This window comes from Lissotriton vulgaris, chromosome 10, assembly GCF_964263255.1.
Source record: "Lissotriton vulgaris chromosome 10, aLisVul1.2, whole genome shotgun sequence".
Lineage (NCBI taxonomy): Eukaryota > Metazoa > Chordata > Amphibia > Caudata > Salamandridae > Lissotriton > Lissotriton vulgaris.
This window is the reverse complement of record NC_141698.1, coordinates 644,493,564-644,521,085: the sequence shown is the minus strand read 5'-3', so window position 1 is coordinate 644,521,085 and position 27,522 is coordinate 644,493,564.

The following is a 27,522-nucleotide window of genomic DNA, read 5'->3' as shown; positions in this document are numbered from 1 at the left end:
TGGACCTGACAAAGGAGACAGTCATTGTCTCTCCTCTGATCTGAACGTGTTCCTGGCACAAACCCCCTGTCACATCCCGTTTGTTCCTTGCCACCAGTTCGCTTACCCGCATCGCTCCATGAAATGCCAGCGTAAAAGCGGCTCGGAACAACACCGTCTCAAACTGAGATGAACATGTGGCAGGGAGTGCGGCCAACAACTGGGCCAACCTATCCAAACCTATCGGGCGCCTCTCATCTACTCTGCGACCCTCAAGGCGTTGCCACCCACGCAGCGCTTTCTGTACAACGAAAGACGCTGTCGGGTCCTGGATACCATGAGCCCTGGCAACAAAGGAAATAGCAGCACGATGCCTCTGGGCCGTAGCCACCGATTTCCCAGCCCTACGTAAGGACATCAGAAAATTTACTACCCATTCCTCGTGGCCCCAAAGCCCCTCTCTATGGGTCCCCAAAAAGGCCAAATAGGACCGAAACGCCCCTTCATATGCCTTCCTTGTCCTTGGTGCTAGGCTCTCTCCCACGAGGTGACGAAGTTCGGGGCACCGAGAGACCAGAGAGCTTCGGGAAAGGGTGCCGGCTCTGGGTCCGCTGTGGGAAGGAAACCCGAGAAAGCCTGCATATGAAAACGAGACAGTGCATCAGCCGCCTGATTCATCACCCCCGGGACATGTTTTGCTCTGAATAGCACATTCAGTTGCATACATAGTAAAACAATTTCTTTGAGCAGTCGTAAAAGCAGTTTACATCGTGCTGCCTGGCTATTGATGCACTCGACCACGGTCATATTGTCAGACCAAAATACCACAGAGTGATCTTTGAACCCCTCGGGCCAGGTTCTCAGGGCCACCAGAATGGGAAAAAGTTCCAGGAAAGCAATATTACTTGTCAGTCCATTGTCATGCCACCATGCCGGCCATCTTTGTGCCGACCATTTTGTGCCGAAGATGGCACCAAAACCAATGCTACCTGCCGAATCTGTCCATAGCCCCAGCTCTTCAGAGGACACGGCTGGTTTGTTCCAGACGACTCGACCATTAAAATCCGCCAGAAATGCTAACCAAATGCGCATGTCCTGGTGGACCTCGGCCGATAGTCTCGTGCGATGATGACCCTCCTTTAGGCCGACCATAGCTTGGGCAATAGAACGGGAAAAGGGGCGGGCCATCGGTATAACCCTCAGGGCAAAATTCAACTGTCCCACCAACTGCTGTAATTGATGCAGCGTAACTTTAGATCCATTTACGCACATTTGCAGGGCTGCCCTGAACTTCCCCACTTTGTCAGCTGGTAAACGAAAACAACCCTCACTGGAGTCTAACTCGATCCCCAGGAACTCTAGGCAAGTCGCAGGACCCACCGTCTTACCTGGTGCCAATGGCACACCAAACTGCTTCATTACCACACAAAATTCGGCCAAGGCCTGGCCACATTCGAGATCCCCGGCTGCCCCAAGGAACAGAAAATCATCAAGGTAATGCATTACATGTTGGAAACCCGTCCTCTTTGTGAAGACCCATTGTAGAAAACTACTGAATTTCTCGAAATAGGCACAAGATATAGAGCACCCCATCGGCATACACCTATCCATGTAATAATGACCCTGAAACATGAAACCTAGGAGACGCTGGTCGTCTGGGTGTACCGGGAGCAGTCGGAACGCTGACTCGATATCAGACTTCGCCATCAGCGCCCCGGGCCCCAGGCGATTCAAAATGGCTACGGCCTCATCGAAGGATGCGTACCGCACCGAACACACTTCTGGATCTATTGCATCGTTCACAGAAAGACCACGTGGAGCTGATAAATTATGAATCAGTCGGAACTCACCCGGGTCCTTCTTGGGGACCACCCCTAAAGGAGAACAAACAAAATTCTGCACCAGGGGTATACTAAACGGGCCGGCAACCCGACCTCGATTAACCTCTTTCCGGATTTTATCCTGTACCACGGTCGTATGCTGCAGGACCGAAAGTTGATTTTTACACTTCCCCACACCCTGAAAGTCCCCCACTGGGATGCGGAAACCATACGAAAACCCGTTCCGCAGCACCCCAGCAGAAGTACGATCCGGGTATTCACTGAGCCATGGAATCATCGCCAAGGTATCAATCGGGGTAGGTAAAGGCGCCCCTCGGACTATGTTAGACCTGTTTGGTGCCTCCTCTACCGCCGTTATCACCCGTTTTGGCTCTGCACGTGGACTCAGGATGGGACGACCCGCACCCACTACATTCGTGTTTAAATTTACATGATCCCTGGGGTCTAGTACATTTACCTCTGTTGAAATTCCAGCAGAACCCCCTTTTCCCTGTATTGCTGGCAGGTCGCGAGTAATCGTCGGTACCCGTACCTGATCGAAAGGGCGTCCCCGCATATTGGCGGGAGGATTCGCCAACATTACTCCCTACCAATGGCATTTTCAACATACCTGTCTCCTTCATTTTATCCCATGTCAAAGAATCGTAACAGTCCCAGGTTAAGCTTTTATTGTGCTCTTTAGCCTTTCTAAAAAGATTATCGTAGCAGAACCAATGGTTACCCTGGTGTGACGTCGAGTACCCCATGATTCGCGACTGATAGGTCGGTAACTCGGAAAGCAATTCGGGCCTACGTTCCCCTAAGATCGACGTAAAAATCCCCCATGCTTTGCCCCAATTGCCAATACTCTCATTCACTTTAAAGGCGGCCATTTTTGCGCGCCAAACACTCGGATGCATGAGGTCTTTCTGGCCCTTAACATGCTCCACCTCATAATGATCAACAAGCAACGAGAAGATGTTCACATATTCCCTCGCCCAAATCTTCTCCTTAATCGCCAAAGGCACATGTTGACCCAACTGTTCTCTACGAGAGGGTGCTGACTCATCCCTCGCAATCGGCAATGGCCGCTTACCTGCACCGGACGCTGCCTCTGCGGTCGTACTCGTCCCTTGTGTCTTGTCAACACCTGCAACCGGCGCGGACACCTTGGCTGCCTCCCGTTTCTCACGCAATTGCTTCATCAGCGCCTGCGCGTCGACAGCCGTGGCGCCCTCACTACCTTCGCCCAACCACGCTGCAAGTTGTGCTGCCAGCTCGGGCGGCATATCTTCATTGGACACCGGGGTGACCACCACGGGAATCGGATTCCCCTCCACAGGTACCGGGGTAGGAGCCTCGAGCAGAGTCCGGGGAACCGGGGCGTCTCCCCCAGCTGGTCCCTTCCTTGGCCTCTTGGCTCTCCCTCCGGGGGCTGCTCCAGCCGAAGGACGCTCCGGCCCCCCTTCCCCCTCTCTCTCCGCCACCCGCTTCTTCAGCTCGGTCATCTCCTTCATGAGGACACGAAGCATCTGTTCAGTAGTCATTTTCTTTCCGCCTTTCTTGGGCATCTCTCCGACAGAGTATCTGTAAGACAAAAGAAAGATTAAAACGCTCAAAATTGGCTCTTCGTTCCGTCTCGAGCTCACGTGCAGCGAGGAGGTGTAGCTTCAGAGCACAGGAACAAGAGGATGCCTTCGAATCTTGCTTCTCCTTTTATCCGTCTTCAGGGCGGGCGTAAACCCGCCCCTACCTGCCCCGAGGGCGTGGCCAGCTGCGTCAGTGTCTAGGCCAGCCCACTCTAGGGCGGGAAAAGGCGCGCCCCGGCTACGCCGCTTCGGGCATACCAGCCGAGACACGCCTCCCGCCCAAGATGGCTTCCCGGGGGGATCGTGGTACTCTGCCATACGTGCGGGGGGACCGAGTGGTCGCCCCTTTCCAATCTACACTTAAACCTTGCGATTTATGGATTGTCACCGCATATGCCAAGCAAACAGGAAACTGTTTACGGCGAACATATAAATCTTTAACAAGCAAAAACCTAGCAGAACAACGACCAATTAGCTGTACTTCCTCAATGCCATCAAATTTAATTTTTATAAATTCAATACCATCTCTACTTCTGTATTTCTCAAAATCAACAACATTACCCATTGATCCATTTACCAGACCTCTTTCAACATGTAAATTCCTTCTCAAAATGATTCGGCAATTTAAACACACATTCAAAGTCTTTTCAAAACCCGCTGTTTTAGATATAGTCTTCTCTAATGAATCCAATTTTGATTTTAAATTCTCAGACAAAATAATTGTTGATCCCATATGCTCTATTTTGTCAATAGCTGCAAGTTTCACAATCTCTTGCTTTTCTAAATTCAACATTTTGTTGTTGAAGATGGCACATTCTGCAAGAGTTGGCATCAAACATATTCCGGATTTCTTCTCAGTAATTTTCTGAAAAATATTCTCAGGCACAATGTCTTGTTCGGGATATAAATTTGACAGTAATCGTGCATTTAAAGCTTCTTTCCCATGCTCGGTCACTTTTCCAATTCTAATATCTTGTAGAATATTCTTGTAATCTTCATCCTTCGCCTGACGCATATTTTCATGCAGTTCAGCATAATTGAAATTTAACCATATATTGACGTTGCCAATGCTCCCTAGGCACTTCCTGGTATCTTCATGCGTGAGTATTTTGAACACAGATTGTCCTTTTACTGGTGTCAGCTGCAGAAGATCTCCAAAAACAATGATGTGTTTGCCACCAAATAACACATCATATTCAGTTTTAAGAACTTCTTGCATTCTCAAATGCACAAAGGCAAGCATGACATTGGAAACCATGCTTACTTCGTCAATGATAAGAAGTTTCATTTTCCTCAAGACTCTTGAAACTTCACAACAAGCATCCCCAGATAACTTGTGGTATTGTAATTTGTTGTCATGCTCCACCGGCAGCATCAGTAGACGATGCAAAGTAATCCCTTTAATGTTATGTGCTGCCAATCCAGTAGGAGCGGTAACAACACAAGACAACGATGTCTCAGTCCTTTTCTGCAAATAACATGAAATTGCTTTAATGAGGAAACTTTTTCCAGTTCCCGCTTCTCCACTCACGTACAGTCGGACAGGCTTCAACGATGTACATGAGCACTCTTTCTTCTCATGACTTAATCCATGCTCAATTTGCTTGGTAACTTCGTCATATATTTTCCTCTGCTCAACGTTGAGTTGTTTTTCCAAGTCTTCTAAGTTAACTGCATCCTCCTGAGCATGTGCCATGGCTCTTTCCACTTCATTCATAGCAGTGGCAGCTTCATTTTTGATAATAGGTCCTCCTAGTGGATCCTGACTCAATGAAACAGAACTCTGACTGTCCTGAGAACTGTCTCTGGCAATCTCGGCTGCAATTGTTGCTTCCTGCTCAATTTCCAAAGTCAACATTTCTTGATATTTGGCAAAAGCAGGACATTCTATGGTCTCCTTAGCAGCAGTGAAAGAGTCTTCGTAACAGAGGAAATCTCCAAGCAGTTCCTCTTCTGCACGCCAAGGCTTGACAAGTTGCAAAAGTGCTAAATAGAAAAACTCCTTTTTTTCTGGAGATTCGCCACTCAATTTTCGATGGTTTACTAATTGGCATTTTCTTTGCTTGACCAGACATCCCTCACTTCCAATTACAGCATACACTCCTTTCTCAATATCTTCTTTGATGTTCCTCTTGAATATATAATTTTGTAGAACCTCATATAGACAAACATTCTCAAGGTGACTGCTTCGATTTGGATAATATGTATCCAACATGTTGGTCTTCAAAATGTCGGTACTGTTTGGTTCCTTTTCTGCCAAATACTCAATTTCTCGGACAGGTTTTAGAACTCGATTTCGCGTTGCAGCAAGACCAAGACTCGCCCAAACGATACTCCTGGATTTGGCATAGAGACTTGCTGAAGACAACCGGTCACAACATTCGTAAGCTCCGATTTCTCGATGCGACAACATCTTCAGACTGAAACTGTACAACTTCTTGCTGAGGCTCTTTTCATGGGAAATGTCCTCCCACATATCCTTCAATTCTGTCTTTTCTTTTTTGGTGATGTAAGATGTCACATACCGAGCCACAGCCATACAGTTGTCAGCCACAAACTGTATATCCATGTTAGCATTCCACATGGACAAAATCACTGGGTTGTAGTCGTTGATGTACTTGGACTCTTCGTTCCTTTTCAAATTGTATGTATTTTTGGGTGATTTCCTCGTCACATTATGTCGCAGCGAAGACATCAAACTGTTCACTCTTCCTTTAGAAATCACCGGTCGTGGAAAGTTGAAACGACATTTGGTGTAGAACTTGTCCTTGTTTCTGAATTTACGACAACAGTACTTTCCACAACGATGGCTTTGGAAACGTAGAACTTGTTCTCTTAGGCTTTTCTTCTCCGTTGCGTTTGGAACAGCACACGTAGAATACTGTTCTATGAAATTCATCACTAAGTCATCCGGATCTGTTCCAAATTTAGGTGCATCCTTGATCCACAACAACATATGTATATGAGGAGCACCTCTTGCTTGGTACTCCTTTCTCCAGAAGAAATCCAACACCTCTCCAAGAGGTGGATTCTTCTTATTTGTGATGAAAGACATCATAGCTTCAAATCTATGATTGAAGTACCTGCATACATTCACTGGATCCAAAGAACACAGTTCTCCAGGTGTCTTGAATTCAATGTTTTCAATATTTCCATTTGCCTCTCGTAGAAATTCAAGTAAGTCTTCCCAGCCATACTCGGCACAGCTCAGAGTAAGGAACCATGTTGGAGTTCCTAAGTTCCTCAGCATACATTTTAAATCACCATGACGACGGTACCAGTACTCATTAGTACCACGCTGACACGCCATGAGATTAATTAGGTGAGAATCCAAAATACTGTCTTGGACATTGACTTTATGCATAAAGTCACTTGCCGAGATGTTTCGCATCTGTATACCACTTTTTAAGATGTGGTTCACTGCATATGACAGTCCAGACAGATCGCTTTCAAACAGGAGATGAAACAAATAGGGAATACATTGACGAAACCTAGGATCTTCTGCATACAATCGTAAAGTCCGGTATTCAGACGCAGGAATTTGATGAGGTCGCTCATCATATCTTCCTCCTCGACCTGTGGGAAATAGCTGTGGGAAACACCGAGCTTCCAAACTTTCCTCCCAAACACTAATGGGACTCCCTTTGGCTTGTTTCATTTGAAACAACTCAATTGCATTCCCCATGACTTCCTTGGAATGCAAAGGATGAACACTATAATGTTCATATATTTCTTCACTTTTAGAGGCCTCTACTTTCTCAATTTGGCCAGCACACAAATCGCTATCCTCTTCATCACTTTCTTCCTCTTCTGCAACATATACATTTATATAGTACTTATTATTTTTCTTCAAATACAATGTTGCCTTTTTGACTTTCCTAACATCCACTAAATCTTGCCATATTTTCTTATTCTTTGTCGGAACCCCATTAACCAAGATAACCAGAGGTTCCTCTTCAACTTTTTCTACTCCAATTGTGTTAATGTTTTTGTTCAAATCTAGAGGCAAATAAACAACTCTTCCCTTTAATCCTCTCTGTAAATCTGCTGGAGGCAACTTCACTGTCTTTGGCTCCATTCTTACAATAGCCTGAAAGGGATGGATACTTTGAATCAAAATAGATTCATAAGTATTTAAATCCTTCAATTCAGAAGGAACCTCAACCAATTCAAGATTATTATGAACCGCCCTAGCAGGCATCTGGTTTTGGTTTAATTTGTTACAACAATAAGTACACACACGTTGATCCGATCCCAAATCAAAACAATTTTCTACCATCAAGTATGTGGCGAAATCCTTCCATTCACTATTATTTTCCCTTTCACTTTTTGCATATAAATCCACTAACTTAGTCTGATTCTTATAATAAGTGCGTCGACAACACATACAAGTGAAATTAGGCCTCTCACTTGATTTCATCTGAAACGTGGCAATTTCCTTCTGAAATTTATCTGTACTAGAAACCTGTACATTATCTTCAACATTACCTTCTACTTCTGGGTCAATTTGAACATTCTCATCTTTACTACCAAAGTAACAAAACTCAATTTCTTCACAAATATTCTTGACATCTATTTCAGAACCATGCAAAAGAGCAGCACATAATTGTTTAAGCATAATTGCTGGACTCTTAGCATAATACAACATTCTCACTAATTTTCTCACTTTATTATGATGCACTGCTAGCATCCTGAAATGATGAAAAACACTCTGGCATACTCTCCTGGAAAGACAAGCCAGTGAATGACCACGCAAACCTGTCATTTGTCTCACTCTGCAAGGATCTAAATCTTGCAACAACTTCATTTTCTGCTTCAAACTTTTCTTATTAAATGTCCGTATAAAATCACAAAGCAAATTGATGGAAACCTGTCGCACACTGCAAATAGAACTACACTTCCAAATGTACACAGGACCCTTAGGACGTCTTCCTAAAACATCATTACCTAACACCTCGTCTGTCTCTGTTGTCACAAGTTTTTCTTTTTCAACTGGACAACCATCCTTCACTTCATAAGCTCGACCACTGGTGTCAACTGCAAACACCAAATCATTATCCTGAAAATAACTCTCCTCATTAAAAAATGCCTCACAACTTGAACTATGCATCCATTCTCCGGAAAAAACTTCACAAAAGTTACTACGATTTACTACTCTCTTCCATCTACTATTTGATTTGAAATCAGAAATTACCTTGCTTAGTTTCCTAATTCTATTGATTACCAAAATAAACAACTTTCGCTTAATTTCAAAAGCATGATCAATAATTTTCTCTACATTTTTCTTCTTCTTATAAAATGTCACTTTCTGTTGGCCTTTCTTAATATTTTTTAATAAATTAACTATTATCCTGTTGCGGAACATTAGTTTTCGAATGTCCCTAAACTGTTGTTTCCTTCTACTATCATGCACAGAGTTATCTCTTGCTCTACCAGTAACATTTTTGATTGGGCTTTCCTTTCCATTTAAATTGCTTTTCTTTTTCTGGACTGAAACATTTTTTGGAGAAATACTTTTTTTACTACAAATATTTCTTAAGAATGATTTCGTGCTCTTACCCGGAGCTTTCTTGGTGATTTCACAAGTATTTTGGGGAGAGGACTGCTGCAATAATACATGATCTTGCTGTCTTTGACGTTTTCTAGCCTTTCTAATTCGATTCTTAGTTGGCATTTTTCAAATTTTGAAATGATCTGCAGTTGAATCTGTGGAAAAATATAATAAAAAATGTTATTAACCACTATTACCAAACAGTAAATGAATAACAGTCATCAAAAACTTAACACCCTACTTATTATTTAACATAGCAAATCTTTTGCACCAGCACTGCGTCACAAAAATGACACACAGTGGTACAAAACAGGCATACAACAATCATAAATCTCTCCCTAACATTTTAAATGATTAATTCAGGTTGACGATAAGGTGTGGCCTATCTAAAGGTTTGTTTGGGCCCAGATCTTTGGACTGGGGTGAATGTGTGTCATTGATCCACATTCGGTCCATCACCTGTGGGGGGCAGATACGGAGCTGGATTGGAGCTCGTCGGAGGCGGAGGAGGGTGGGGGCCTTGGGGGCCTGAGTGGGTTTCCACCGCCGGGGCGAGGGCTGCGGGGACAGGGGGGAGGGCAGGGTGCCACGGACAGGGGTGGCGTGGCGAGCAGGAGGGGTGGGGGCGAGACAGGGCGCGGGGGGGCGTTGGGGTGGGGGGGTGCCGAGGGGGCGGTGGGCAGAGGCGGGGGTGACGGTGGCGGGTTTGGCGCAGCAGGGGCCTGGGGGGGGGCACAGAGGAGGGGCGGGGCCTGGTTGGGGGTCGAGCAGGTGGGGGGGACCGGGGGGATGGGAATTGGAGGGTGGTTGGAGCATGGGGGGCGGAGGGGTCCCCTCGCGTCGCGGCGGCCACTCGGCGGGGTGGGGGCGGGGGGCGCCAGTGGGGTGGGGGAGTGGGGGGGCAGGGGGTTGGGGGGTCCGTGGGGAGGAGATGGCGGAATTTTTCACCCCGGTATGCTGGACTCCACCTTTTTTCCTTGGCAGGAGCTGTTTGCAAGGCGCTAGGGTGAGCAGCATGCGGAAATGACTAAAAATGTCCTTGAAACACATGAAAACGTTTTTAGGAATGCCCTTGCACGATTTTTGGGACATTATTAACATGGCTATTCAACTCCCATAATCAAAATCTAAATTTGACAACCACAGGTGGAAGCGTATTTACAAGAAACTTGCCCCATGAGGAACGCTTTCCATTTAAAAAGGGAAAAAAAACATTATAGACACTCAAATGCCTTATAAATATGACCCAAAACAACCTATGAAGCTCTAGCAGTACATATCCAGAAATGTAATTGATTTCAAAAAATCGTTTTTAAACACAGCATATAAATCAATTGTATACCTGCATTCAAGAGGAAATGACTGAAAATGTCCTTGAGACACATGAAAGCGTTTTATTGAATGCCCTTGCACCATTTTTGGGACATTATTAACATGGCTATGTAACTCCCATAATCAAAATCTAAATTTGCCAAGCACAGGTGGGAGCGTATTTACAACAAACTTGCCCCATGAAGAACGCTTTCCATTTAAAAAGGGAAAAATAACATCATAGACACTCAAATGCCTTATAAATATGACCCAAACAACCTATGAAGCTCTAGCAGTACATATCCAGAAATGTAATTGTTTTCAAAAATCGTTTTTAAAAACAACATATCTGTTTCAGCTTACATGAGAGACCATGGAATGGGCTCCATGTACAACAATAACTTGTGTTACTGCATGCCAGAATGCTACACCGAATATGCAATTACAATTTCTCCCAAAAAACAAAATCTATTTGTATATCACTTGAGACAAAGCCACATTTTAAAAACACAGCTTTCTTCATCATTTTCTCCTTAAATCATACTATTCTCTATCTAAATTAAATAAATCTTTTCTCACCTTAGCAAATACTTTTTGAGTTTCAAAACAGTCTCAGAAATACTCCAAATTGTCTTCAGCAGAACAAAGAGGATGCACTCCAGAGGCTGCAGCTATTGAAAGCACACAAATACAGATATTCATTACACATATCTCTCATATTAGCCAATCATAACTCTTCCCTCACTTTTTTCAAATCAAAACCCTTCCCCCCTCTGCCCTCTCTGCCTTTTTTGCTTAGCAACCACCTCCTGAAAGACCTCTCATGTTTGCAAGTTCACACAACAATGTTTCAATTGAACTCTGAACTCTCAGTGCACCTGCGTATCCAGTGCAATCTTTCATTAAATGTTTCTTCCTTGACCATTCAAATTACATCTTTCAAAGAACACATCCATGCACCCTAACTTTCTGTTTTCAGAAATGGAAATGCACCAATCACTGCTAATGAATCATTAGCACTGGAAATCCACCGTTTTTTTTCTTTACAAACTCCTACTGTTTCAACTGCCCTTTCATTACCACACTTCATCTGACTGCAGCACAACCTTCTCCCACCATGTTTAATGTCTGGATTGTTGGACATAGTTACATCTACTGGGCTCAAAGGTATGCTGAGAACAGAAATTTACCTAACCTCAATTTACAAGATGTGGAAATTAAGTGGTTGGGCCAAAGAGGATTGAAATGTCACTAATTGATACCATTGGTGAAAACCTTTATGCATTTTCCAAAACCTGACCTGTTAATAGTACACTGTGGAGGTAATGATTTGGGCACTTTGACTGGGGTAGGTCTGGAAATGCTTTTAAAGGACACCTTTGAGCAATTAATGGCACTTTTTCCTCAAACTGCCTTGGTATATTCCAATATATGCCAAAGACAGAAATGGAGGTGGTCCAACCAATGTTGTCCACAAATTGAGAAAGCGAGGAAGCATGTAAACAAATCTGTTTCAGCTTACATGAGAGACCATGGAATGGGCTCCTTGTACAACAATAACTTGCGTTACTACATGCAAGATATCTACAGAGGAGATGGAGTTCACTTCTCAGATGAGGGCAACAGAATTTTCATTTTGAATTTAAGACTGTGCATTGGTACCTACTTATAAGTACCAAAATGTACCATAAACCCAAAAGCTCTTCTCAGAGCTACCCTACATCTGATCACTCACAATTATTATTTTTCCCTAACTTTTTTCTGTAATTTTCAACAAACTACGCTCAAAGAGCGCTACCCGGTACGCGAACTGGAAGCTAACCGCGCAAAATTTAAAAAAAAATGTTTTTTCCCCGCACATATGGTCCTCCTCAGCCACCCTCAGAAAACCTAGGGGGTCAAAATACTTGTACCGTGCCCCCTTCTACCCATTCTGAACATTATTTGCCCTCCATTTTATATCTTAATTCGACTGAAACACAAAATGGTGGACTTTCGTTACGCTCCTAGTTCGCGGACCGGACCGCTACCCGGAAAGCGGTCCAAAAAAAAGGTGGGAAAGTAATTCACAGAAAAACGACTGGAGACACTCTCACCAAATATAGATTAGCTCATACTACATAACAATTCCTTTCATTTCCCCAAATTTGATTGAAATTCCATTTAGCCATTAAGCCTGTAGACCTCTCTAAATACCGTGAGGTAAATTACTTCACAAAACCCATCTGAAGTGTTGGAATTGACAACCAATGAAAATATTACTTTCATTTTCTACTTATATTACCTGACATTTGATTGGTTATATACCTGAATATATATAAAGGAAGAGAAGAAAACACAGCCATTTTGACTGCTACTTCTTGTTGTACATCACATTTGAATAGCTACCAAACACTTCAACTTGTTTGTGAAGGTAAGTTGTTATTTTTAAAACTGAAGTATATTGTGCACTATAACTTAATATGGTAGACTTTTTCTGATAGATATATACTATCCCTCTGTAGTAGTTATAGATTTAGATAGACTTCTCTGTTATAGTTATGAATGGAGTTAGGCTTGTCTTGGTTAAATCACATACACTTTTTTATAGTCCTATTTCCACTCTGATACTATACACTGCCAAAAGATAAATTCACTGATAAAAACTGCCTATCTAAAAATAATCCCAACAGTGCCCTATCTCTACTAATATATATTTTTTTATTCAAAATTTCAGGCAAAATGGAAGGTGAGCAACAAGTTCAATTTACAATTGTACTGGAAGAGAGCAGCCAAGGAAAAATTGATGATTTTATGGATCAAAGTAGAGACCAGGAACCACTACAATGTGTTGAAGCAGTGGATAACCTGCTTAAAAATGAGGACATGTTACACCGTATATTCAATTTTGAAATTTCTGACAATGAAATGTTAGAAAGTTTAATGAATTATGAAACACAATCAAAATAAAAAAAAATACTTTAAAAATAAAGAAAACAAAAAACACAACAAAAACAACAAACAATTAACATACAGTATTAGAAAAGTCTATCATTCTTTTATCCTTATAGTACGCTGCCCAGAACGCTTTCCGGTTCGCGTACTAGGCGCTCACCACGCAAAAAAAAAAAATTTTTTTTTTTTTGGCCCTGCTGGGACCTTTTAAAACCTACACATAAAACCTAGGGGGTCAACGAGGATCTACTATGCCCCCTTATGGTAATTTCCCCCTTTATTTTGGCCTCCTCTTGTCTCTCGATCCTACCGAGAGACAAGATGGCGGCCGCTCCGGACTGTTTAGAATGTTGACAGACACCGGAAAGCCAATCAGCTTCGCATCGCAAAGTTCCGTTACGCGAAAAGTACGCGAACCGGATCGCTACCCGGAGCGCTGTTACAGATATATATCTTACTTTGAACGTTAATTTCTCAAAATCCACTGGAGCACATATATTGAGACCTAGCAAAGGCACATCGGGCTAACAGTCCCTACAATTTTGCCAAGTTTCGTGCAAATCCATTCAGCCGTTCGAGCTAAAAGTGAGGCCAACCGCCCTATGGAAATTAACATGGGAAAAACGCGTTTTGGGACCCCCCTTTTTTCTCGGCCCCCCCTTGACAAACCCCCCCCAAATTTTCAGGGGCTGCTCAGAAACAAAATGTTCCATTTTCCTGAAAATTTCAGCCAATTCCGTCCACAAACGCCAAAGTTATTATATATATATATATATATATATATATATATATATATAATATATATATCTACAGATCATTTTTGGGTCTTTTCTTTGATTTACATATATTTGCATTCATTTATTTATTTAGTTGTTATTAGGTTGGCGAAAACATCATACATGCCATGTGGTTACTGTTATCCGGATTGGATCTCATTAATGAAATCTTTAAATTGAGTAGATTGTATTTATTGATTGAACCAACTTATCACATGTATCATCAATGTATTTTGCAACTGCCCGTGCAATTTGATCAGCTTAAATGTTGAATTTGATGAATTAGTGTATTTTTCGCGGTATGTTTTAAGTGTACTATAATCATGATTGGACCATTTTGACATAGGACATTAGCCGATCCACTGCTTTATTTTCTGTCGAAATTTTTAGACATATGTAATGAATAGACACTCTAACCATGAACACGCAGTCCATCAGTGGGCGGAGTGAGTCTTTTACATATGTAATAAGGCTTTGGAAACATATTCCAACATGGCGCTCATGGTGTTGTTTGAGGGGTTAGTCCTATGTCTGTGTCCATGATTAAGTTAAACTTTATTAACATGCTGACTGTTTGGTGTAATTGACATACTGATGAAGGCAGTACACCGAAACGCATCTGTGCAGTTTCCCTAAATAAACCTTTTTGTGGTTTCTACAATCCTCCTTGAGTGCTGTGCCTTTTCTGTAAAGAGAAGAAAAGTTTGAGCGTAATATATATATATATATATATATATATATATATATATATATATATATATATATATATATATATATATATATATATATATATATATCCCAAACAGTAATTTTCTCCACACATCCACTCCTGGGAAAATGAAGAAGGTGGACCACAATGTACGAGGCAGAGGTATATTTATTTTTTAACCGCTCTGCTGCGATGCGTTTCCAGCACCTCCGTGCTCTTGCTCACACAAACTTTAGGCAGCATTGTACACCTTATAATGTTTTTTTCTTTCAACTGTCCGCCCCTCGTGCACATAATCACGTGATGTACTCTAGTATGGACATAGACGACATAATCATTTCTTACTTCGTGTTGTTGAAACTTTGCAAATAAATACAATTTTCAAGTATCATTTCAATATTTGCTCGATCTAATTTTTGCTTGCACCTGCATTTACTTAATTGTAAACAATAACTCTCATATTCGGCATTAATGCCTACATTTCCTGGTAATAACATAAATATTAATTATACTATATTTCAAAAAACATAAAAATATATATCAACATATTTCTTAAAAAATCTGCATCAATACCATAAAATTCATAAATATAATTTCATATATTTTTTTAAAAAACATAAATAAATCTCATATGTACAATATTTCATCTCCAGATAATTTACAATGGATCTATGTACAATACTATGTGCACATTTATTTGACCCTATTCATGTTTTTTTCTGCAAGTTCTTATATATATCTTTTTCCTTCCCAAATGTTTTACCATGTTTTTCCTTTTTAAATGTCAGAGTTAATGCACTGTAAATAGCAGATCTTTACAATATCTAAAGTACAACATTTACTATAGACCATATAGAGTGCTAAAAAAATACCTTAAAGTGCTCAAAGTGCTAGACGAAATTAAATCAAATAACCTTTAAACTTATACAATCCAATACATTAATTTAAAATCATTCTCATCGCTTCTGGAGGTCTATTTACTTCATTTTTCTTTAACTCGTTACATCAGACCAACAATCAAAAAACCTCTGGAGATATGCATCTTAATATTATATACAGTTTCCTGATCATCTCTTTTACATTTCTAACTACAATTCACAGGGCTATAAAAGATAATGCAGATCTTCGGTGTTGTTTAATCCATTAGGGATTTTGCTGTCTAACTCAAGTACGTTCGAGTCTCTAATCTTCTATCAATCAATCAATCAGTGACACTTATAAGCGCGCTACATACCCGTGGGGTCTCAAGGCGCTGGGGGGGGGGGAGCCGCTACTGCTCGAACAGCCAGGTCTTCAGCTTCTTCCTGAAGGAGAGGTGGTCTTGGGTCAGGCGCAGGTCGGTCGGGAGGGAGTTCCAGGTCTTGGCGGCCAGGTGGGAGAAGGACCTTCCTCCTGTAGTCGCTCTTCGGATGCGGGGGACGGCGGCGAGGGCGTGGTTGGCTGATCGGAGGTGGCGTTTGGGAGCGTAGAAGTTGACTCGGCTGTTGAGGTAGCTCGGGCCTTGGTCGTGTAGGGCTTTGTGTGCGTGGGTGAGGAGGCGGAAGGTGATTCTTTTGTTGACGGGGAGCCAGTGAAGGTCTCGCAGATGTCCGGAGATGTGGCTGGTTCGTGGGATGTCGAGGATGAGTCTGGCTGAGGCGTTCTGGATCCGCTGGAGTCTCTTCTGGAGCTTGGCGGTGGTCCCGGCGTAGAGGGCGTTGCCGTAGTCCAGTCGGCTGGTGACGAGGGCCTGGGTGACGGTCTTCCTGGTCTCGGTGGGGATCCACCAGAAGATCTTCCGTAGCATGCGTAGGATGTTGAAGCATGCCGAGGAGACGTTGTTGACTTGCCTGGTCATGGAGAGGGAGGAGTCCAGGATGAAGCCCAGGTTGCGTGCATGGTCTGTCGGTTTGGGTGCGGTGCCCAGGGCGGGAGGCCACCAGGAGTCGTCCCAGGCGGAGGGAGAGGAGCCCAGGATGAGGACCTCCGTCTTGTCCGAGTTCAGTTTCAGGCGGCTGGTCGTCATCCACTCGGCTACCTCTTTCATCCCTTCGTGCAGGTTGGCTCTGGCGGCGGCGGGGTCGTTGGTCAGGGAGAGGATCAGCTGGGTGTCGTCGGCGTAGGAGATTATGCTGAGGTTGTGTTTGCGTACGATGGCCGCGAGGGGGCTCATGTAGACGATGAAGAGGGTGGGGCTCAGAGATGATCCTTGGGGGACGCCGCAGATGACTTCGGTGGCCTCTGACTTGTACGGTGGTAGGCGGACTCTCTGTGTTCTCCCGTCGAGGAAGGAGGTGATCCACTCCAGCGCCTTGTCCTGGATTCCGACGTTGCTGAGGCGCCGTACTAGGGTGCGGTGGCAGACCGTGTCGAATGCCGCGGAGAGGTCTAGGAGGATGAGGGCCGCTGTTTCTCCATTGTCCATCAGGGCTCGGATGTCGTCGGTGGCGGCGATGAGGGCGGTCTCGGTGCTGTGGTTGGCTCGGAAGCCGGACTGTGAGGGGTCGAGGGATCCGTTCGTCTCGAGGAAAGCGGCCATCTGCTTGTTGACGGTCTTCTCGATGACTTTGGCTGGAAACGGGAGGAGCGAGATGGGGCGGTAATTCTTGAGGTCGGTGGGGTCCGCTGTTGGTTTCTTGAGTAGGGCGCTGAGTTCGGCGTGTTTCCAGCTCTCGGGGAAGATGGTGGTGTCGAGGGATGTGTTGATGATGTCTCGCAGGTGGGGTGCGATGACAGCGTCGGCTTTGTTGAAGACGTGGTGAGGGCAGGGGTCGGTCGGTGATCCGGAGTGGATGGAGTTCATCGTGCGGATGGTGTCTTCGGTGCTGATCGGGGTCCAGGCGCGGAGGGTGGTGGTGGGGGGTGGTTGTTCGGTCATGGTGTGCGTTGGTTGGTTGTTGAAGCTGTTGTGTATGTCCGCGATCTTGTTGTGGAAGTATGAAGCCAGGGAGTTGCAGAGGTCTTGCGATGGGGTGATGTCGTTGTTTCCTGCGCTGGGGTTGGAAAGCTCTTTGACGATGTTGAAGAGTTCCTTGCAGTTGTGTGCGTTGTTGTCCAACCGGTCCTTGAATGCTGTTTTCTTGGCGGCGCGGATCAGCTGGTGGTGTTTCCGGGTGGCAAGTTTGAAGGAGGTCCTGTTGTCCGGTGTCGGTTCCCTTCTCCAGACTTTCTCGAGGGCTCGGCAGTTCTTCTTGGAGCTCTTGAGTTCGTCGGTGAACCATGGGGCTTTCTTGCTGCCGGGTCTGCTGGGCGGGGTCCTCAGTGGGGCGAGTTCGTCCGCGCAGTTGCTGATCCACTTCGTGAGGTTGTCGGCGGCCTGGCTGGGGTTCGCTGAGCTGGCAGGAGGGTGCTGGCTCAGGGAGGTGGCGAGCTGGTCTGCTGTGATCTTGTTCCAGCTTCTGCGGGCGGTCTGTTGCTGGTGGTGGTGGGTCGTTGTTTTCTTGAAGGTGAAGTGGACGCAGCTGTGGTCCGTCCATTGAAGCTCTGTGGTGTGGCTGAAGTTGATGTCCTTGCTGGATGAGAAGACAGCGTCGAGTGTGTGTCCGGCGAGGTGGGTGGGGGTGGACACCAGTTGCTTGAGTCCCAGGTTGGTGAGGTTGTCGAGCAGGGTGCTGGTGTTGCGGTCGTTGTTGTTCTCCAGATGGAAGTTGAGGTCTCCCAGGAGGATGTAGTCAGCGGAGGGGAGGGCATGTGGGCTGACGAAGTCGGCGATGTCCTCGCTGAATTGTGTGCGTGGTCCAGGGGGTCGGTAGATCAGGGTGCCTCTGAGGGTGGTGTTCGGGTTGGTGTGGATCTGGAAATGCAGGTGTTCGGCGGTGGTCAGGGAGTTGTCGGTGCTGGTCGTGAGACGGATGGTGCTCCTGTGGATGATGGCGATGCCTCCTCCCATCTGGTTGGCGTTTCGGTCCCTCCGGACGATCTTGTAGCCCTCTGGGATGGCGATGGCGATGTCGGGAGCTGAAGAGGCGTTCATCCAGGTCTCCGTGAGGAAGGCAACGTCTGGAGCTGTGGTGTCGAGGAGGTTCCAGAGTTCGATGGCATGTCTGTGGATGGAGCGGGTGTTGAGCAGGATGCACTTGAGGTGGGTACTGCTGGTGTTCGGCTTGGTGGGTGCTGGTGCGAGGCAGGTCCGGATGCAGGTGAACTTGCAGGCGTGGCAGCTGAAGGGTCCGTGGGTACGTCGTGGAGAGGCTTGATGGCATTCTGGGAGTCGGCCGGTGTTGAGAGCGGTGAGGGTGGCGGCGGAGTACGTCAGGCGGGTCGGTCGGGGTCTTCGTGGGCCAGGGGTCCTGGCGCTGGTCGCGATCCGGTCGCGGACGGGCGTAGACGGGCTTACCTTTGGCGCGCCTTCGGCGCACAATCGGCGTGCCCGCTGCGCGTGACCGCTGCGCGTCCGCACGGTCGCCATTTAAGGCGAAGTGCGCGGGTGGGCGGAGCAGCTGGGAGGCGGGAGCGGGGAGGGAACAGAAGAGAAAAAGGGGCGGGGCCAATGTCGGTGGCGGGAAGCGAGAGCGGAGGGCGGCGAGGTAGGCGGCCAATCAGGAAGGAAACTGGACACGGCACAGGGGATACAAAGAAATTAACAGGCACAAATTTAGGGCAAAACAAATAAAAACGGCAAAATACGCGAGCAGACGGCAGAAACAGACAAGCACAAATTACGGGCAAAACGAGGAAAAACAGCAAAATACGCGAGCAGACGGCAGAAACAGACAAGCACAAATTTAGGGCAAAACAAGGAAAAACGGCAAAATACGCGAGCAGACGGCAGAAACAGACAAGCACAAATTTAGGGCAAAACAACTGGGAAACCAGAGGGGAGCGACCACGGCGTCAGCGAGGCAGAAGGCAGGCAGAGGGGAACACACGCAGCAGCTGGTGGCCGTGCGGCGCGGGGGTGTCCCACAAGTGGGTCACACTCACCTGCGCTGCACGGTCGCCATTTAAGGCCAAGTGCGCGGGTGGGCGGAGCAGCTGGGAGGCGGGAGCGGGGAGGGAACAGAAGAGAAAAAGGGGCGGGGCCAATGTCGGTGGCGGGAAGCGAGAGCGGAGGGCGGCGAGGTAGGCGGCCAATCAGGAAGGAAACTGGACACGGCACAGGGGATACAAAGAAATTAACAGGCACAAATTTAGGGCAAAACAAATAAAAACGGCAATTTTTCAGCATTTTCTCCCTATTTCCTCCTCTTCATAGCGGTGCTACTGCATTACTTACAAAATAAGTAAGGCAGTTCAAGTTGTTGTTATGAATTCCCTTAAAATGCCCTGCTACAGGATATGCCGCGTCACTGTTGACAATGGCCCTGAGATGCTGCAGTATTCTGGCGTGCACCTGCAGCTTCATGCTACCAACATAGCGCAGCCCACAGGTACACGCCAGAACATATACAGCAAACTCAGTGCGGCAACCATAACTCCCTTTAATAGCAATACGTGTGTCAGAGAAGGGAGTTGTATAATGAGTTGTATTTACACCAAATCTGCAAGCCCTGCATGATGAACATTTGAAAAAACCTGTTCTTTGTGTAAGCTAAGTACCGGCACTTTTGATTTCTGAGCTTGTTCTGACTAGACTATCCCGCATTGATTTTGCCCTCCTGAAAGTGATAGTAGGTGACTCTTCTAGTCTGCTTTATAGTACCCCATCCGTGAGTACTATGGGCCAATTCTTTCGTATGATAGCTTTGATTTTCCTTTCTTGCCTACTGAACATGTTTATCAAGCGGGGACTTTCTTCCTTATCCGTGACCTCTGCAACTTTTAAACTTAACAATGAGTCACGTGATTGCTCCCCAGCCCTTATCATGGCTCTAGAAAGAGTATTGTTAGAATACCCTCTATTTTTTAGTCTAGCCATCATTTCTTTGGCACAGCTATCAAAGTCTTCCGGGGAACTACAAATTCATTTTAATCTTAACAGTTCACCCAGGGGAATACTTTCAATTAAATGCCAAGGATGGTTACTGCTGGCATGCAATATACTATTTCCAGCAGTTTCCTTTCTGAACAGGGTAGTAATGAGTGAATTGTCAGAAACTGTAACACGTACATCCAAGAATTCCACTGTTGTTTCACTAATATTGGATGTAAAATGCAAATTGCATGTGTTGTCATTTAACTCAGTAACCCATTCTTTAGCCCTTTTTCCACATCTCTGTCCCAGTTTGCAAAAATATCATCTATAAAACGGAGCCAGTATGTTACCTTGTGTCTGTTATGGGTGTTCTCTAGGACCTGTTTCTCCCACCAGCCTACGTGTAAACACGCGTAGCTGGGGGAGAAACTGGATCCCATTGCAACACCTCTCTCCTGTTTCCAGTGTTCTTTATTGAACATTTATATATATATTCACTGAAAAAACCATAGGTTATAGACCATATATAGTTAGGAATTCGCATTTACAAAACCTTATTTTACTCACACAAAACCATTGAAATTCCATATATAGTTAGTTGCACTAACTATATATCGCGCACCCGCAATCCACTGCTGATGATGTCACATATTACATCATTCATGACATGGTCAGTGACATCACTGATGACATCACTGATGACATCTCAAATGACATCACTGATGACATCTCAAATGACATCACTGATGACATCACTGATGACATCTCATTTGACATTACTGATCACATCACTGATGATATCATTCATGTGATAATACGATGAACCTCTTCAGACTCTAATATAACCTTAGATACAATCAGTGTAAACAGACACTCACAGACTGTCACTCATCCATGGAGTTACTCACACACCTAGTCAGTCAATCAAAGAATCAATCACACCTCCATTTCCTCAACTATACAGTTATGCAAACTTTACTTATTCAAACATATACTAACACATATTAACTCTCTTATACAATCCCTGATACAAGTTCACAATGATCCATACAGCCACTCACACATTCACTGGCTCTTATGCACAGTTATTTATATATGTCAACTCTCACATGTACTGTGTTTTACATATGTACTTACTTTGACATGTAGCACTGAGATATCCATTCACTCACCAATACACTCATGCACACAGTCAACCGCCCATACAGCTGTTTCCACATGCACTTTTGAAACCATACATCTAGTGAATCAACTGCTCACACATCTATGCACAGAGTCATACACCTCCCAGCCACCCACACACACACTCAGTCTCCCATACAAATACTTGGGCAACCAATCAATAACCCATATAGTTACTCATATAGCTACTTATCAACACATGCAACAGTTTACAGAACAACAGACATAATGATGCACAAATTAAGACAGTTTAGTCACTAACCCATGCACTCAGTGAGACACATTTAATCACTCACTCATACAGTCAGTCATGCACCTACTAAATCCTTCATCCAGACACTTATACATCCACTCATTCTTCAATATGTAAGACATATTTTAACTTTACAGAAACATACAGTCACTGGATGTTGTCATCAGTGATGTCATCAGTGATGTCATTTGAGATGTCATCAGTGATGTCATCAGTGATGTCACTGACCATGTCATGAATGATGTAATATGTGACATCATCAGCAGTGGATTGCGGGTGCGCGATATATAGTTAGTGCAACTAACTATATATGGAATTTCAATGGTTTTGTGTGAGTAAAATAAGGTTTTGTAAATGCGAATTCCTAACTATATATGGTCTATAACCTATGGTTTTTTCAGTGAATTTTCAAGGTTTTGTAAATGCTAATTCCTAACTATATATGGTCTATAACCTATGGTTTTTTCAGTGAATTTTCAAGGTTTTGTAAATGCTAATTCCTAACTATATATGGTCTATAGCCTATGGTTTTTTCAGTGAATATATATATATACATACATATATAAACATATATCATCTGTATATCTATATAAATACAAACATAAATGCATGCATACATATACTTATATGCATTTTAGGGTTGTTAGGGCGTTTTCGTGTGTATTATGTTGCTTTTTTAGGGCTTTTGGGTCAATTAAGTAGGGTTCCCGGAGCCTAGGGCTGAGGGGCCGGTTCAGTTTCGTGCGTATTGGTGTTGGCAAGGTTTTGAGGGATTTTGGCGGTTTTTGGTCGAGATTTGGCCGTTTTATGGCTTTTTTTGTGTTTGCGGGGGGCGCAAATTCGGGTTGAAATTCGTCCCCGTTCCAGTGGATGGATTGGGCTGATTTTTGGTGAGATGTTAGGGAATCGCTGGAACTAGTGTCCAGCCAAGTTTGAAGCGGATCGGAGCAGTGGAAGTGCTTTAAAGAGCAATTTTTGTGCGGAGTAGCGAATTGTCATGTTATTCAATGGGAGTTTTTGGTGCGCATGGAGAAGGTGAATTTGGGGTGTTCCAGTTGCGCTAGAGGGACGGGGCTTGGGTGAGCTGTAGGGAGAGTGGATCGGCAGGTGTGCCGAATTTTTGGGATTTGTTGGCCGAAGGGAAGGGTGTGCTTGGGCAAAGTCGATTTGGTGAAAACGGTGCGTTATTTACATGAAAGTTGAAAAAACACTAATAAAAGCAAAGCTAAAAAGCCACCTCATTACAAACAGAATGGCTTTAACTTAAACGAGGGCGAGATCTATTGCATTTTCAATGCTTGTTTACTTTGGTTCCATCAAGAAGGCATTCAGATGTGTCACACATTTGCCATAAATTCTGAATGTTAGCACTCTAGTTGCACATTAGATCACTGTAGTAAAGCTACTGCTCACCAGGGACGTCTGCTGCTGGTATTCAAAGTGCATGTTTCAGTCTGCATGTCAGAATTTTTTTAATGAAATAGAAGAGGATTTGAGAAGTCACTCAAAATGATCCCTAATTTTTCTTTCTGAAGCACTAATCATACTTTCTATGGCAAAATTAACCCCCTCATGTTGTTCCTTTTTAAATTGAGTGTTTTCAGACTTACCACTTCATTCCAATCAAGATGGCTTCTGGTGTGCCATACTTTTGTCATAAGTAAGACTGTTAGCGCTCTAGTTGTTCTTTAGAACACTCTGGGACATTCTGTCATTGGGCTATACTTGGGGTACATCTGGGTGATATTTGGGCTACATTTAGGCTCTTTTGTCTCTGGTGGCCATCTTGCGAGACTATGTCAGAATTTTTTAATGAAATTGAAGAGGGTTTGAGAAGTCACTCAAAATGTGCCCTAATTTTTCTTTCTGCAGCACTAATCATAATTCATATGGCAAAATATACCCCCTCATTTTGTTCCTTTTTAAATTAAATGTTTTAAGAGTTACCACTTTATTCCAATCAAGATGGCTTCAGGTGTGCCATACCTTTGTAATAAGTAGGACTGTTAGCGCTCTAGTTGTTCTTTAGAACACTCTGGGACATTCTGTCATTGGGCTATACTTGGGCTACATCTGGGTGATATTTGGGCTACATTTGGGCTCTTTTGTCTCTGGTGGCCATTTTGGGAGACTGCATGTCAGAATTTTTTAATGAAATAGAAGAGGATTTGAAAAGTCACTCAAAATGTGCCCTAATTTTTCTTTCTGCAGCACTAATAATACCTTCTATTGCATAATATACCCCCTCATTTTGTTCCTTTTTAAATTAAATGTCTTAAGAGTTACCACTTTATTCCCATCACGATGGCTCCAGGTGTGCTATACCTTTGTAATAAGTAGGACTGTTAGCGCTCTAGTTGTTCTTTAGAACACTCTGGGACATTCTGTCATTGGGCTATACTTGGGCTACATCTGGGTGATATTTGGGCTACATTTGGGCTCTTTTGTCTCTGGTGGCCATTTTGGGAGACTGCATGTCAGAATGTTTTAATGAAATAGAAAAGGATTTGAGAAGTCACTCAAAATGTGCCCTAATTTTTCATTCTGCAGCACTAATCATACTTTCTATGGCAAAATATACCCCCTCATGTTGTTTCTTTTTAAATTAAATGTTTTAAGAGTTACCACTTTATTCCAATCAAGATGGCTTCAGGTGTGCCATACCTTTGTAATAAGTAGGACTGTTAGCGCTCTAGTTGTTCTTTAGAACACTCTGGGACATTCTGTCATTGGGCTATACTTGGGCTACATCTGGGTGATATTTGGGCTACATTTGGGCTCTTTTGTCTCTGGTGGCCATTTTGGGAGACTGCATGTCAGAATGTTTTAATGAAATAGAAAAGGATTTGAGAAGTCACTCAAAATGTGCCCTAATTTTTCATTCTGCAGCACTAACCATACTTTCTATGCAAAATATACCCCCTCATGTTGTTTCTTTTTAAATTAAATGTTTTAAGAGTTACCACTTTATTCCAATCAAGATGGCTTCAGGTGTGCCATACCTTTGTAATAAGTAGGACTGTTAGCGCTCTAGTTGTTCTTTAGAACACTCTAGGAGGCTGCAGTAGAACACAAAGGAATCAACTGACAGTCTCTGTCCTTGTTGGATGTACATGTTTTACTGAGAATGTCAGACTTCATTTTCACATGACTGAGAAAGATAATGTGAATTTACAGAAAATATGCTTTCAGTTTAGCTTATAGATCCCCTTCCAAACCACTGTGGGAAAATCATGAGATATTAGTTTTCTTTCAAACAATATTCATGATATCACAGCAGAAGGTTTTTTCACATGGTAAAATCACCTTAGAACCCACCACAATTCCTAAAACGAGTATGGTACCATCAACAAATGATTTATAATGTAACTAAAGTCCTAAAACCCTCTATTAACTACAATGCTTTTTAATGAGGTGCTATCATGTATATTGGTCCCAAGATGGCTGCCAACACTTCTTGGATGAAGTGCTGACAGCCAATCAGATCAGATGTGTGGTTAGGCTCCGCCCAGATATATATATTTTTTTGAACCTAAATTACTCAAAATCCACTGGAGCACATATATTGAGACCTAGCAAAGGCACATCAGGCTAACAGTCCCTACAATTTTGCCAAGTTTCGTGCAAATCCATTCAGCCGTTCGAGCTAAAAGTGAGGCCAACCGCCCTATGGAAATTAACATGGGAAAAATGCGTTTTGGGACCCCCCTTTTTTCTCGGCCCCCCCTTGATGAAACCCCCCCAAATTGTCAGGGGCTGCTCAGAAACAAAATGTTCCATTTTCCTGAAAATTTCAGCCAATTCCGTCCACAAACGCCAAAGTTATTAGACATAGAATTTTCAAAAATCCCATAGAGAAAAAATCCTAACTATATATACCTACTGGCGACCGCCAGTAGGTAATATATATATATATATATATATATATATATTTTTGGAAAACAAAGGAGGCGGCACAATCAGGATGTCTTAATTAAGCCTTTATTTCAAGACTATTCACCCCACCTAGGTGGGGTGAATAGTCTTGAAATAAAGGCTTAATTAAGACATCCTGATTGTGCCGCCTCCTTTGTTTTCCAAAAATTTTTCTGGGTCAGGATCCGACCCCTAGGCAGAGCACACACTGCTGAGCGCGTCCAAAGGGCTGAAGGATCACTTTGTGTACAAATATATATATATATATATATATATATATATATATATATATATATATATATATATATATATATATATATATATATATATATATATATATGTATATATATATCTGTCACACTCCTTACAACAAGAGAGTCGATGCCATGTCCTTGCAACAATATATATTACCTACTGGCGGTTGCCAGTAGGTAGTTATAGTTAGGATTATCTTCAATGCAAAATCTCAACATTCTATTGTGAATAACTTTGGCGCCGGTTGAGGAATCTGCCTGAAATTTTTCTCAAATTTGTCTCGTGGTGCTCCGGTCCTTCCTTGAAAGTTTGGGGGGATTCGTGAAGTGGGGCCGAGATAAAAGGGGGGTCCCAAAACATGTTTTCCCCATGTTAATTTCCATAGGGTGGTCGACCTCACTTTTAGCCCGAACAGCTGAATGGATTTCCACCAAACTTGGCAAAAATTGTAGGGACTGGTAGCCCGATGTGCCTTTGCTATGTCTCAAGATATGTGCTCCAGTGGATTTTGAGTGATTTAGGATCAAAAAAATATATATATCTATGGCCGCGCCCCGGTACGCGCACCGGTGAGCGCAGCGGGCGCGCCACGCGACTTGCGCACAGAAAGCTGATTGGCTCTCGGGTGTCTGTAAACATTCGAAACAGTCCGGACCGGCTGCCATCTTGTGTCTCGGTAGGATTGCAAAAACAAAGGGGGAAATGACCATAAGGGGGCAGGGTAGACCCCCCCTGACCCCCTAGGTTTGATGTGGGGGCTATAAAAGGGACAAGCGGGGCAAACACTTTTTTTTTATTATTTGCGCAGCGAGAGCGCCCGGTACGCGCACCGGGGAGCGGAACGGGGAGCGTACCATGGGGAAAAAAGAATGATAGACTTTTTAAAAAATGTAGCCTTTTTTTATAAATTGGGGTAGTTCTAAAAAGAACAGTTTTTTTCTTTTTGTTGTTTTATATTTTTTTAGTGTTTTTTGAACATTTTGTACTTTTTTTGGCTTTTATGAACTATTTTATATTTTTTTTGTAATTTTTATGGGGAGAAACAAAAAACAAGGAATTGAAAATGGCTTAACTGGAGCAAAAAAAAAAGGAAAAAATTAGAGTTTTTTGGTGCGCTTGTGGGTGTCACCAGCAAGGACGATGAGCTTTATGCTCTGTTCACCATAGGAGATGGTCTTACCACAATAAATACATGTAATTCGGAAATCCCCAAACCGTGGTTGAATGCAAAGGATCGTCTCCCTTGTCTCTGGTCCCAATGGAGTTGGTTGCTTTCTTTTGGAGGTGGTGCTTGAAGATTGGGGAGGGTTACTGGCCAGTTCCCTCATCTCTGCAGCAGAATAGTTGTTTGGATGCTTGCGCTGCATGTGTCTAATCATGGTATTATTACCAAAAGAATATTTTTTGTTAGGGTT